General features: G+C 36.9%; 1 protein-coding gene across 5 annotated transcripts in view; it reads right to left on the bottom strand.

The window, feature by feature from the left end:
* Positions 1 to 13,331, bottom strand: part of LOC106871701 (G protein-coupled receptor dmsr-1) — a 269,255-nt gene that overhangs the window by 137,288 nt on the left and 118,636 nt on the right. The window contains exon 1 of one of the 5 annotated variants that reach the window (XR_016238222.1): positions 8,994 to 11,986. The exons of 2 other annotated variants lie outside the window; for them this stretch is intronic. The gene's annotated coding sequence lies outside the window, so the exon portion shown is untranslated. Of the gene's footprint in view, positions 1 to 8,993; positions 11,987 to 13,331 lie in introns of those variants that run through there. 2 more of the 5 variants (XM_052976691.2, XM_089341138.1) reach the window with 2 other exon arrangements.

Consider the following 13,331-nt stretch of genomic DNA (forward strand, 5'->3'; position numbering starts at 1 on the left):
TAAATGGTAAATTGCTTCCAGCACATTCTATAACTGCAAGAGCAAAATTATTTCTGAACTTTCAACATATCTCCAGTAAAACTAAGATTTTCCTTGTTTTCCAAATTCCCTTGTAACATTCCTTTAAGCTTCCCTTTTAAATCTCGAGGATTTTCAAAGTGATAAACTAAAATGGTTTCCAGGGTATATTTCCATTCTCAAGTAGTTCCAGGTTGGTTGTCTTTAGACGGCTTTATTTCCCAACGGCGGGAATATGGGGGGGGGGGGGATTTCTCATCAAATGATATTGCTTTAAGCGTCTTCTTTCAGAATAAACCGACCTCATCCACAATTAAAAATGTCTACTCTGCAATACGATTCACTTCTTCAATGACGTCAGCAAAAATTTAAATAAATTATATTACGACTCCCAAAATAACTGAATCATATTTAACCGTTAACTAATTTTCTATAAATATTTCTAATTTTCGGGGAAAGGAAGTTTGTTGATTATATGGAACCCACTATTTTAATGGTGGTTTATTTTATCACCCTCCTCTAATGAAAGATAAAGTTGACCTCGGCGGAATTTGAACTGAGAACTAAATATTGCGACCAGAAAGAACAAATGTCGCAACGCATTTTCAGGACACTCTAATGATTTTGCCATTCCATTGTCCCAAAGATTCTACCACTCCATTGTCCTTCCACTGTGCTAATGATCCTGCACTTATAATTATTTTTGATTAGGCACAAGGTATGGGGGTAAATCAACTAGATGATCAAGCTTAGTATTTGACTGCTATCTTATTTTATCAACTCCGAAAGGATGAAAAGCAAATAAAGCTTCGGCGGGATTTGAACTCAGAACTAAAATATTTGCAATTAAATACTCGCAAATAGAGCAGTTTCTGAGCATGTTGTACCTTCATTTTAACCCCAATTTCTCCGACATATTTCTCTCTGAAAAGGGATATGTTCTGCCGGTCCGTCAATTTCAAATGCCAAGCACAACGCGCTGTGTCAAAATGGCCCCCCTAACTACTCAATCAAGAGTTGTGGCCCCAAGACAAAGTAAGACAATGTTACCCTTTTTTGCTTACTTGCCATGAGTCCCATTTCTTTCCAATACCTAATTTTATTTTCCAATTTTGCTTCTGTACAGAACTGAAAGACAAGAATATCGGTGAAACCGAAAAACCGATCCCTGTCGTTTGCTGAATCTTGCCGTTAGAAGTAAATATGAACGGCTCACTGGAAACCTATAGCTAAAGACTCTATTGTTTAAATTTTCCCATATGCAATGCAAAAGCGAAATAAAAATATTTATGGATATCGTATCCATTAAATCGGGAGTGTTGTTCGCCTTCATTCTCTGGGCATTTCTCTTTACAAATCCACATCGTGAATCAATGAGAATTTTCAATTATATTCTACAAAGAACAACAGAAGAGTCCAGTTAATGCTTAATAATGACAAAACACGGAATAATGACCATTCTACATGAATACATCCTAGCTTAAATCATATCCCCACCACGATCATTACCCGAACTTTGTCTCACATTTTCAGCATCGATTGCTGCAATATAATAAAACACACTAAAAGAGAATTTACTTTACAGTAAGACAAAAGGAACGTCTGCAATATTCAATAAACATAACGCATATCTCACTGCAAATAAGTGCAACGCTAATACATTTTCAGAAATTGCTCTTTCTCTGCATCACCGCTTTGAAGAAGATCAGCACTAGAAGCTAATGAAAAGCTGGTTAATTATACGGAACAATCAATGCTTATCGCCATAAAATTGTATGTGTGTGCATGTGTATATATTCATATATATATGTGTGTGTGTGTGTGTGTGTGTGTGCATACATATATTTCTGTACATATACGTGTGGCAGATTAAATGCATATATAATATTAATATATATGTATACCTCTCTCTCTCACACACACATATATATATATATATATATATATATATATATATATATATATATATATATATATATATATATATATATATATAATGGATTAGATTTAGATTCAAAATTGAATATGGTACTTATGTTTAGGCACCAGAATATAGTATGGTATGGTATTATACAAAAACCATTCTAAAAATGAGGTGATCAAAAAATACAAAATAAGCAACACGGATTTTAAAGATGATTGCAGTACGCACGTTTCATGCTACTCCATTTATTTATTTGTAATTTTCTGCATTTTCCTGCAGCTGAAGATTGCTCTACATATTGCATTTAATGTAATGCTCGCATTACTTAAATAAATGGAGTAGCATGAAACGTGCGTACTGCAATCATCTCTAAAATCCGTGTTGCTTATTTTGATTATATATATATATATATATATATATATATATATATATATATATATATGGGTGTGTGCTTTAGTAATAATTCGCAGATTGACTCAAGGCTGAAAGTTGTGTGTGTATATATACATATATATTATATTCACATTTATTAATTTGTGTTGCGAGATTTTTGATGTGAAACCTTGTGTTGAAGCATATATTGTATTTTGGGATAATCACACCTTTTTTTCTAAATAAACACACGCATTATAAAATGGACTAAGCCGGGTTTAGTCGATTGTCTTCTTCTATCAGTGCACACGGGGACGGAAAGAATAGCTGAAGATGTGTGCCGAAAGATTACCGAACAAAGGACACGAGTTAAAATAAGAATAATAATGAACGAGCGAAGAACGAATATATAGTGCCAGTATTATTTGGCAAAAAAAATAATAAATAAGTAAAGAATGACTATCCCGAAATACAACAATTATATATATATATGTATATATATATATATATATACATGCATAAAACATTACCTTCTTTTAGAAAAAAATATCTAACAAGCATGTTTCAATGTTCGCAACCATCAACAGAAAAGGGAAAATGGGACAAGTCATGTCACAGACGATGCAATCATTTAAAAATAGAATCCACTTTTATATAACTGAAAGTGCTCGTATGTAACATCATTAAAAGGGGTCCTCGAGAAAAACGGATTTGATTTTCGAAATCTGCTGATGTGATTTGAATCCTGAATATAAAAGAGGATGATTTTGTATTTTGTTCCTCGCTCTAATGATTCAAAGAACCATGTAAACGATTGCTACTTTTGTTTCACAATGACTTCTAGTTATAGCAAGAGAACCTGACAGAAAATAAGTTACCCAAATCTTAATGTGGAGGGTAAGTGTTTCAAATTCCTATGTACAACATTTCCTGGGATAAGTTAGGATAAAATAGCGACTGGTATTATTGATGGGCTACAAATGAGAAAGTTAACGAAATGCCAGAATTTCTCGTCCTTGCTGGCTGACATAGAAAAACGAGCATGGGATTCATTTGTGGCTGTTGTGAAAGGATTTGTGGGGAGTGAAAGGGCTGTAAACTACAAGGATTTGGTGGAGACATTACTTGACAGCTTTCATCTTTTAGGCTACAACATTAATATTAACAGGTATTAATGGAGCTAAAGAGTTGTAAGAGGCAAAGGACAAGAAAGAAAAAGATCGGTAGGTCCCAGGGTGAAAAAGGTGGATATGAATGAAGATTAGTGGCGTTAGGTGAGAAATAAGTAAACTGAACAAGTGGAAGTAAGGAAAATTAAAGAAAGAAAGTATTTTAGAGGACATCTTCATGTAATGCCAAAAGGAATTGGTACAATGATTAGATAACTATCTCTAGCAGAGAATAAAGGCTAAAAGCTGCCAAAATCATGCGATAAAAGAAGCAACTAATATCAGTAAATTCACCTTTTTCAATGAAAACAGTTTGATATTCTTGAAGTAAAAAAGAGAAATGGCAACACGAAATCGAATAATGAAAAAGAAAAGAAACTCTTTTGGGAAGAAATTATGGGGAAAAGATGTTAAACACAATTATAAAGCAGAGAGAATAAAGCAATGGAAAATTACAGTGAAGACTCAGAAAATGGTTGCTAGCAGAAAAGCAAATATTTTTTAAAGGAAATTAACAAAGGTAAGAAAATGGAAAGCAGCAGGGTGAAACCTGGTCCATGGGAACTGATCAAACGGGTTTACGATCATCTTTCATGAAACCATTTGTGATACAACAAAATGAGAGGGAATTGAAAAGGAAGGTATCACCTTGGTAAAAAAAAGAAAGAAACTACCCAATGCTGAAAATGAAATGAAAAGGACGCCTCAAACTCTCGACTAATTAAGTCTCGAACAATTCTGTGAAAACTCCCGACAGGAATAATTGAGGAAAATATGCATAGGAGATAAATTAGATTAATTAATAACTAACGGTCTTGAGAAAAGTGTAGAATAATAATGCCTTGAGTGGTTATAAAAAAACATATGATCCAGTCTGGTGATGGAGGACAAAGCGACGTCTAGAAATTTTTTAAATCTTGGAAAAGATTAGGTGCTTTTATGGAGTAGATTTATTATCAAGATTAATCGATTAAGAGCTATACAAATCAGATAACCATTTGCTAAATGCGATAAAACTTGATGCTACTCATGAGACTAGCAGTTTTTTCGGCCCAAGTTTGCATCTCTGATTGTATAAATTTTCTAAATTATTGATTCGGACAGCATTTCCTTCTAAATTTTATAGCGTCGTCAAAATTTCGTTTGAAATAAAAGGTTTTTAAAAGTAGCAGTTATAACTTGGTCCATTGGTTCCATGAAGGAGGCATAAAATGGAAGTTTTAAATGTTCATCTAAGTCAGACACTGAAAATGCTTTGTCTGGTGCATTGCCAAATAATAACAAAGCATAAAGCTACAAGTCATTATATATTCACCGCACTCGGCTCCACATCGTCGCCGTGTGTCGCACACTTTTGCAGCGCGTTGATGACCGCAAAAGTCCTCCCGATTAAGCGTGAATTCTCCAATCGGATGAAGCTTTAGCGTTGCTTCGTTCTGACTTACTCAGAGATACTGGGGTGTTTTGTCATTGTCCTCCCCATCTGGATGGCTGTTGGTCTACAGGGAGCTCATCCGTCCTTTGACAGATCTTGTTGTTTGTCCTGCCGGATGTCCAAACCCTCAGAACAGTAGCAAGCTATTCAAGTGGGAGAATCGGTTTAGTCACCAACTAATCGACAATGAAATAGATAGTAATTCTTTCCATGGTACCAGTAGCAGGTCTCCTCAGCCTGTGATGAGGTTACTAACCTGAGTGATCCACTCAGCATAGGGACAAAAATAGTTTGTGAATCATTCTGTAAATAAATTCTCTGTCAACCCGTACCATTACGCTTGCTCACCTTATTACTTTATTTGAATCACCCATTACAGGTCCAGGGTTTTCAGATCGATACACAACCGTTGACTTCAGTTTTCAATCACCAGCTACATAACAACCAATCAATAGAAAATGTAACTTTCTAGTTTTCTACTCTAAAACTTCTCTGTCAATCCAAAATGTTGAGGTGGGCATTTTCCCCAAAAACAATCCATCCGCGTCAAAATTAAAAATTCGATCCACATCCTTCATGATGAACTTTGTTTCATTTTTTTCTTCTTTTTTTCATAATTTATCAAAGTTTTTTTCCCAGCCATCTTTATCCTTTATTACACATTCTCCTATCATTTTTACCTTCTGTAGTCTCGAATGTTCCTTAAGACGATAGAATCCTCTTCGACTTGCATTTAACCCGTCACTAGTTGCCAATTCTTCGTTTCCTTTTAGTTTAATGTAAAAGGTTAACTGCTTGAATGATTATTTAACTTAACAGAATTCTTTTGTGACTGCAGCCTTTAATCCATAACAAGGATGAAAAAGTTCCATTCAAGAAATTTAAAAGCTTTCTTTCTTTGCTAATTGCTGTTGACATATCCGTAAATATGGGCATTCTGGCTGTTTTTATTCGTGTTTCTTTTTCTTCGTAAAGGGTCTTACAGATAATTCATTTATTCAGTTGTCACGTGAAATTTTAGCAAGCCATTCCCCACTTCCATGAAAGTTTTATGATTTCCATTGTATTTTCTTTCAAACGTTAACCCTTTACGTCTCTTAGGGAGAGAGAACAATGCATGAACGACAGAACCGACTCCGATGTTCAGGTGAAAGGCAGTTTCTTTTCGACTCCGCGTGTGTTGTGCTTCGTGTTTATATTCTTGAATGGGATAAAGTGTAGAATTGGATTATTATCCTGCTTCCAGCGTCAGTGTTGCTGCCAGGATTTGAGAAATAGGGCACACTTCCACCCCACCCCCTCATTCTGTGGTTTAGGGGCATTTTTGAAAAACAAGGCGGGATTCGCGGCAGTGTTCAGTGAACAAATTAAACACACTGCCTGGCAGTGGCTAAAACGCAAACCGATCAAGCTTATGTTTGTTTCCTTTTACACAATATTAAAACAATGACTAAAAATTTTCTGAAGCAGCACCCCCCCCCCTCACTAATTTTATCTTCGATCCGCCACTGGGGGAGGGGTAAATCGATTACTTTGATATCAGTGTTCAACTGGTTCGTATTTTATCAATCGTAATCACACTAATAGTTGTAGCAACAAGACATACAACAACAACAACGGTTAATAACATTAATCTAATTTGGGCACAAGACAGAATTCTTGGTGGCAAGGGATTAGTCGATGATATCGACCTCAGTATTTGACTGATACTTTAGTCTATTGATCGCGAAAGGATGAAAGGCAATGGTAACCTAGGTGGAATTTGAACTCAGAATGCAAAGAGCCAGAAGGAATATCGCAAATCATTTTTCCGACTCGCTCATGACAATAAACGCAACAACGAACACAAAACCACAACACTATAATTATATAGGTACAAGGCCCGAAAACTATGATTATATATAAATGTATCGACATTGTGAGTGTATGACCTGCTAGAAATAGCAGCTACATGTTACTGATATCATTTAGGAATCTTTGTGTAAAAAGAGATAAAGAGAGACAATAGAGTCGTCGTCATCTCCAAAAATGATAGGATGGTCACGGTTGTATTTCTTTTCACTATAAGTTTAACCCTTTAATCAAGGTTGATTAGGGTCGTGTTTCTTGTCTAGGGACCTCAACACTTGACCGAGTCAATGAAGAGCTGTTATGGTGTGCAGAGAGTCATGGGCACTTTTGGAGAGGACAAAGAAGCATCCCCGTCCAGAAGTGACCACAACAGGTATCTAAGAGAGAGAGAGGGAGGGAGAGAGAGAGAGAGAGAGAGAGAGAGAGAGAGGAGGTGAGAAAGAGAGGGGAGAGAGAGAGAGAGAGGGGGTGAGAGAGAGAGAGAGGGGGTGAGAGAGAGAGAGAGAGAGAGAGGGGGTGAGAGAGAGAGAGAGAGAGAGAAGAATCGGTTCTACTGACAGGTACTTTGTTTATTGACCCCCGAAAGGCTACACGTTAAAGTTGACCTCGATGTGATTTGAACTCAGAGCGCAGACAACTGGAACGATTACCACAGAGCAATATATCTGACCTCCTAAAGACTCGACCAGTTGGTCACCTTTGTACAACAACAACAACGGTAATATCAGCAATAAAAGGAACAAAAACAAGAAACAAAACAACAACAACAAAAGTAAGTCTGACATCAACGACAGCAACCAAGCTTTTACATGGTCACACACATTGCTAGAAACATCAGCCAGAACGTCGAAAAGCGGGGACAGACACTTTAGATAACATCGCTATGTTAATCGAAAGAGGCGGGATGGTCACGATTAAATCGCTTGATGGATGGGGTTTCATAATTTTGCTCAGTCAGAGGTGACAAGGGAAGCGAAAGTAAAGAATACGCCCATCCAGGGGTTAGGGTCAGGGTTTTTGTTAGGTGGAAAACGGATGGTCTACGTATTCTTTACCTCCGCCGCCAACGGAATATTAGCCACGACACCAACAACAACCACAACAACGATAAGAACAAATAGTTTGTAACAAATGCACAAAGTGACATAAATGGTGGGAGATGGACAGCCTCAGACCACTTGTATAACAGACAGACACATGTTTGGGCATACACACGCACACCGCACACGTGTGTATTATTACATATTTATTACAAATATATATACACACACATATATACATATATATATATATATACATACATACACACACACACACATACATACATATACATACACACACACACACACACACACACATACATACATATACACACACACACACACACATACATACATACATATGTATGTATTTTGACATGTTATAATTATTGATGATATATATGTTTAGAATAGAAAAAGCGAATTTGTTTCCATCTGAAGTTGGTGAATTGATGAGAACGTGAAACTCTAGGTGTGAATATGGTCGACTGACATAATTCCTTGAAACACAAACCAGTCGCTAATGCATGAACATCACTACATCCACTACAATAACAGCATATTTATCCCTATCACTTAGCAACACAATCCAAATGCTTATGTTGATACAGAACAGAGAATCAAAGAGTAAATATAGTTTACGTGATAAGGAAAAAAAAATACAGAAAGAGATAAAAACTAGAAACCACAAACGAAACAGCAATCGATCAAAAGCAACATATACCTCTGTGTGTGTATATATATATATATATATATATATATATATATATTAGTGTTCAAATACATGCGTATATCAACAAAAAAAAAGAAGCTTAAGAGAGAAATAGGAGTCGGTTGAGAATGAGAAGAGGGCGGAAGGGAGGCGGGAAAAGATGAAAAGTAGAACTGAAAAATCTGTGTCAAAAGAAGAAAATTGCTCGTCTTTTCTTTTCTTTTTTTTTGTCATATTTTTGTATTTCTATGTTATTTTTATTTATATATTATTTCGTTTCTGGTTTGTTTTAAAGTAAATATGAAAGAGAGAGAAAGAGTGAGAGAGTAGGAGAGAGGGTGGGTGAGGGAGAAAAAGGGGGCGAAATGAAGAGACCAGCAGCGAAACAATGGCAGTATTTGAACGCAAAGTGTTGTGGAAAGTGAATGAGAGAAAGAAAGGAGAAAAGGAACAAAATCGATACTATACTCACATTCAGCATCGAACTGTTATGGTTGGAACTAATTTTACTCGGTCCACTTGTACAGAGTTCTTTTATAAATAAATATAAACACACACACACACACATATATATATATATATATATATATATATATATATATATATATATATATATATATATATATATATATATATATATATATATATAATGTCCGTGCGTGCGAGTAATATCTAAGGAGCAGTGTATGTGCGTATATAAAGGCCAGTATATAAATGAAATATATATTTATAAAGCTGTTGATGTATGTGTGTGTGTAAAAGTGTGTCTGAGGTTCCGCTGAGTGGAGGCGATTCAGTTTATTGAAGAAGAAACAATTTATTGTAAATTTTGCGAAGTTGGACACCTCCAAATGACTTGATAGATTCACCCTGGGACACCAAACCTCCGAAGACACACAAACAAACAGCACGTGCACACACACACAAATATGTTTCTGCGTATATGTGTGTATTGATTATAGTTGTAGAATGTTGAGTTGAATTATATATATATATATATATATATATATATAATGTTTGTAATGTGTGGATACGTTTTGATTTGTGTTGAAATTTTTGTAGATATTCCTCAATAGAATAGTTTCGATTTTGCACAAAATTCCTTTAGTTGCTAATATTTTGTATAAATGTGAATTAGTGGTAATTATGCTTTCCTCAAAATGAGATATCAAATTATATATATATATATATATATATATATATATATATATATATATAAAGCAAAAAGGAAACAGGTCTCTTCCCGTAAGTACTGAAACTGCGTCCCGTTAATCCGCTTACCGAGAGCTTACCACAGAATCTTTGTCGCTCGCTTCTTCTTTTGTGCCAAATGACCGGTTTTGTTTTGATTCGCAGAAAAGATGTTCGTAAGATGCCGGGAAGCCCTTCACAAAAATTTTTCAAGTGGGTTTGCTTTAAACAAGTTCAAAAATCAAGTCGGATTTCGCTTTCTCCGGATTTACTTGTAAAATAGTTGCAAACTCGTAAAATGTTGGTGCAGTCATAGCAGAGGAATATATATGTATGTATGTATGTATTGTATTGTATGTATGTATGTATGGGTGTGGCTACTTGTATGTCTTCCTTCTCTCTGTACGTACGGACAGAAGATATATAAATATGAGTACAATATTGGACACAAATTAATTTATACTCTTTTCTGTATGTACATGCTGTCTCTTTCTCTCTCTCTCTCTCTCTCTCTCTCTCTCTCTCTCTCTCTCTCGATATATGTGTGTTATGGTGTTATGGTGTGTACATTAGGTTGACTGTTCCAACTGTATCTCTGTATAACTTGATGTTTGTTTACTTAAATCTCCGCGTAGAAGTGACTCGAATAGTTTGCACTCCGTTTTATGTATTGTGTCGAGGTAGGCATCTGTGCGCATCGATGCCTTTAGAAATGATATTCTCAACTAACTTCTCTTTCTCTCTCCCTCACTCTCATATAATTGTATGCATATTTATATATAACCATGCACACACAGACACACGTGTAGATAGATAGATAGATAGATAGATAGATAGATAGATAGATAGATAGAGGTATAGTATATATTTCTGAATTTCTTATTGTGCTTGTCTATAAAGGTATAAATATTTGGGTATAATACATACGTATACAAATAGAAATGTTTGCGTGCCTCAGTTTATAAATGCGTAAGTTTATAATACACAAATAGCTTTAAACTGTTTATATATGTGTTTGTTTGTGTGTATGTGCGAGAGAGTATGTGTGTGTGTGTGTGTGTGTGCATGCAAATTATGTAAATATGTTTACGTGCGTGCATTCAAAGAAAGGGTCAGTTGTTTTCCGCTCGTCTGTCGTGTGCCCATGCCTTTTCGTATCCAATACTGACCAACACTATGTCCAGTCAGTGTATTTGCTCAAACAGACCGCACCATTCTTCAACGTTTCGCTCTCGGGTTCCACGCGGGCAGCAGAATGGAAATCTGGCCGCCTAAATTATTGGTTGCTATCGACATGCGTGAGAGAGTGTCTGTGTGTGTATATATCAGTGACCGTATGTGTGAGTGCGTGTGTGTGTGTGTGTGTGTGTGTGTGTGTGTGTAGAGGCCGGTTCCATTGGACACATATGTAAATGGGATTTTTTATATGTGAATGCATTAATGTGTGTGCGCGCGCGCATGCGTAAGTGTCTGTGTGTGTGTGTGTGTGCGTGCAATACAAGACATTAAAACTTCCTCTTCTTCATCTTTCTGTCTGCTTTCCTCTCTCTCTCTCTCTCTCTCTCTCTCCCTCCCTCTCTCATACATAAATGCATCTCAACACACCCGCACACACACAACAAGCTGTTATTATACGTTGGCGCGCGTATGAGCTGCTTATGTCTGGCCGTATATATTCATACATATATATAGTCAAACAAACGTACACACATATGTATATATGTATATTTATATATATATATAGTTGCATAGTAATTCATATACATATATATACACACGCACACACACGCATATATGTTGCACATCTATGCAAACGTTTGTCTGTCTGTCTGTTTATGCACGTGCACACGAACAAAACATGCAGCATCGCACACACACGCGCAGCCGGAGCACAGAAAAAAAGATGAACAGATCGTGTTACTCAGACAGATAGCAGCGTTAGTGAGGGTGGTCGTGCGGGGAGCGGCGGTATGGTTCTGGTAATATCTGTAGTCGTTGTTGTTGTTTTTACCGTCGTTGCTGTTGTTGTTGTTTAGAAACAATTCCAACCGAGATTAAGCAGTTTTTATGGTTGAAACTGTTCCGGCCATGCCCATCCCATCTGAATTTCATACAGTATACAGTAATCCCTCGACTATCGCGGGTGCTACGTTCCAAATCCCACCGCGATAGTTGAAAATCCGCAAAGTAGAAACAGTACTGCTAATTTTTTTATTTTCTTAATTTGTATATATTTTTTTATAAATGCAAAACACGACGACGCAGGAATCGACGTAAGCTTAAATAATAAACCGCGATAGGTGAACCGCGATAGGTGAACCGCGATAGGTGAACCGCGATAGGTGAACCGCGATAGGTGAACCGCGATAGGTGAACCGCGATAGGTGAACCGCTCATGATTTTGAGGGAGATTCAGCTGCTATTTTTAGCCAGCCTGGTGTTCGCATAATGTCCTCTTTGCTGGATCCGAGCGACTAGTGGCAGGAAGTTATAGATTTTTAGCCCTAGGCAGGCTCTAACAGCACACAATTATGATCAAAGATGTTCAAGCATGACCATCCCACCTTTCATACGATTTTACATGGTGTTAGGTTGACATCTGAGTGCATTCGGCTGCTATTTCTTGCAGACTGCGTGACCACGTAAAGGCTCCACATTAGTTCGAGACATGGATCATCCCTGAGGATGTGGGGGCACAACTGAGCAGGGGTAAGGAAGGTGAGCGTGATGGTGTCGGTGGTGAAGAGGTTTAGCCCCAGTCAGCCTTGATCTCGCAGGACTGATCAAATCCATTCCAGCGGTGACCATTCCGTCGTTTTCTGGAGAGGTTGGATGACATTACTTACGTCAGCTTCGTGGATTTAAGAGGGCAAAATATGTGATTCGAAGGAGATTTGGCTGTTATATCTCGCACGTCTAATGACCACACACACAGAGAGGTGGGGATGGTTTTGGTTGAGTCGAGGAGGAGGAGGATGCTCTCCCCCTCTCTCACTCTCTTCCTCTCTATCATATTGTCAACCTATTCTGACAATGAGAGAGAAACCAAAATCTTACATGATTGTGTAGCGCTCGCATTTACGTACATATATATATATGTGCGTGAGTGTGTGTGTACATGTATGCACACACATATATATACATTAGATAGATAGATAGATAGATAGATAGATAGAAGGTTGATCAAAAGTCACCTGACAGTAAATCAAAACCATTTAATTCCAAGATTTATGTTTAAGAACTGAATGAATTTCATAAAAGCGTATAAATATGAAACGTGATGAAAACTGTTCAAACTGAAGTCCTTCCTGGGCAACACATTTTTCTATTTGAGTCAATACAGAATTACAGAGAGTATTTATGGAGTTCTGATTTACTGTCGGGTGACTTTTGGCCAAAATGTGTGTGTGTGCGTGTGCGTGTGCGTGTGTGTGTGTGTGTGTGTGTGTGTGTGTGTGTGTGTGTGTGTACAGAGAGAGAGCAGCCGCTTGCATCTATTTCCCGTCTCTTTCTCACACAATCTCTTTCTGTTTCTCTATATGTCTAGCTAGCTAGCTGCCTATCTGTCTCACAATATATAACACTGTATGTGTGTATGTATATATATGCTTATATATAT

Source organism: Octopus bimaculoides, chromosome 24 (assembly GCF_046866305.1).
Source record: "Octopus bimaculoides isolate indiv1 chromosome 24, ASM4686630v1, whole genome shotgun sequence".
Classification (NCBI taxonomy): domain Eukaryota; kingdom Metazoa; phylum Mollusca; class Cephalopoda; order Octopoda; family Octopodidae; genus Octopus; species Octopus bimaculoides.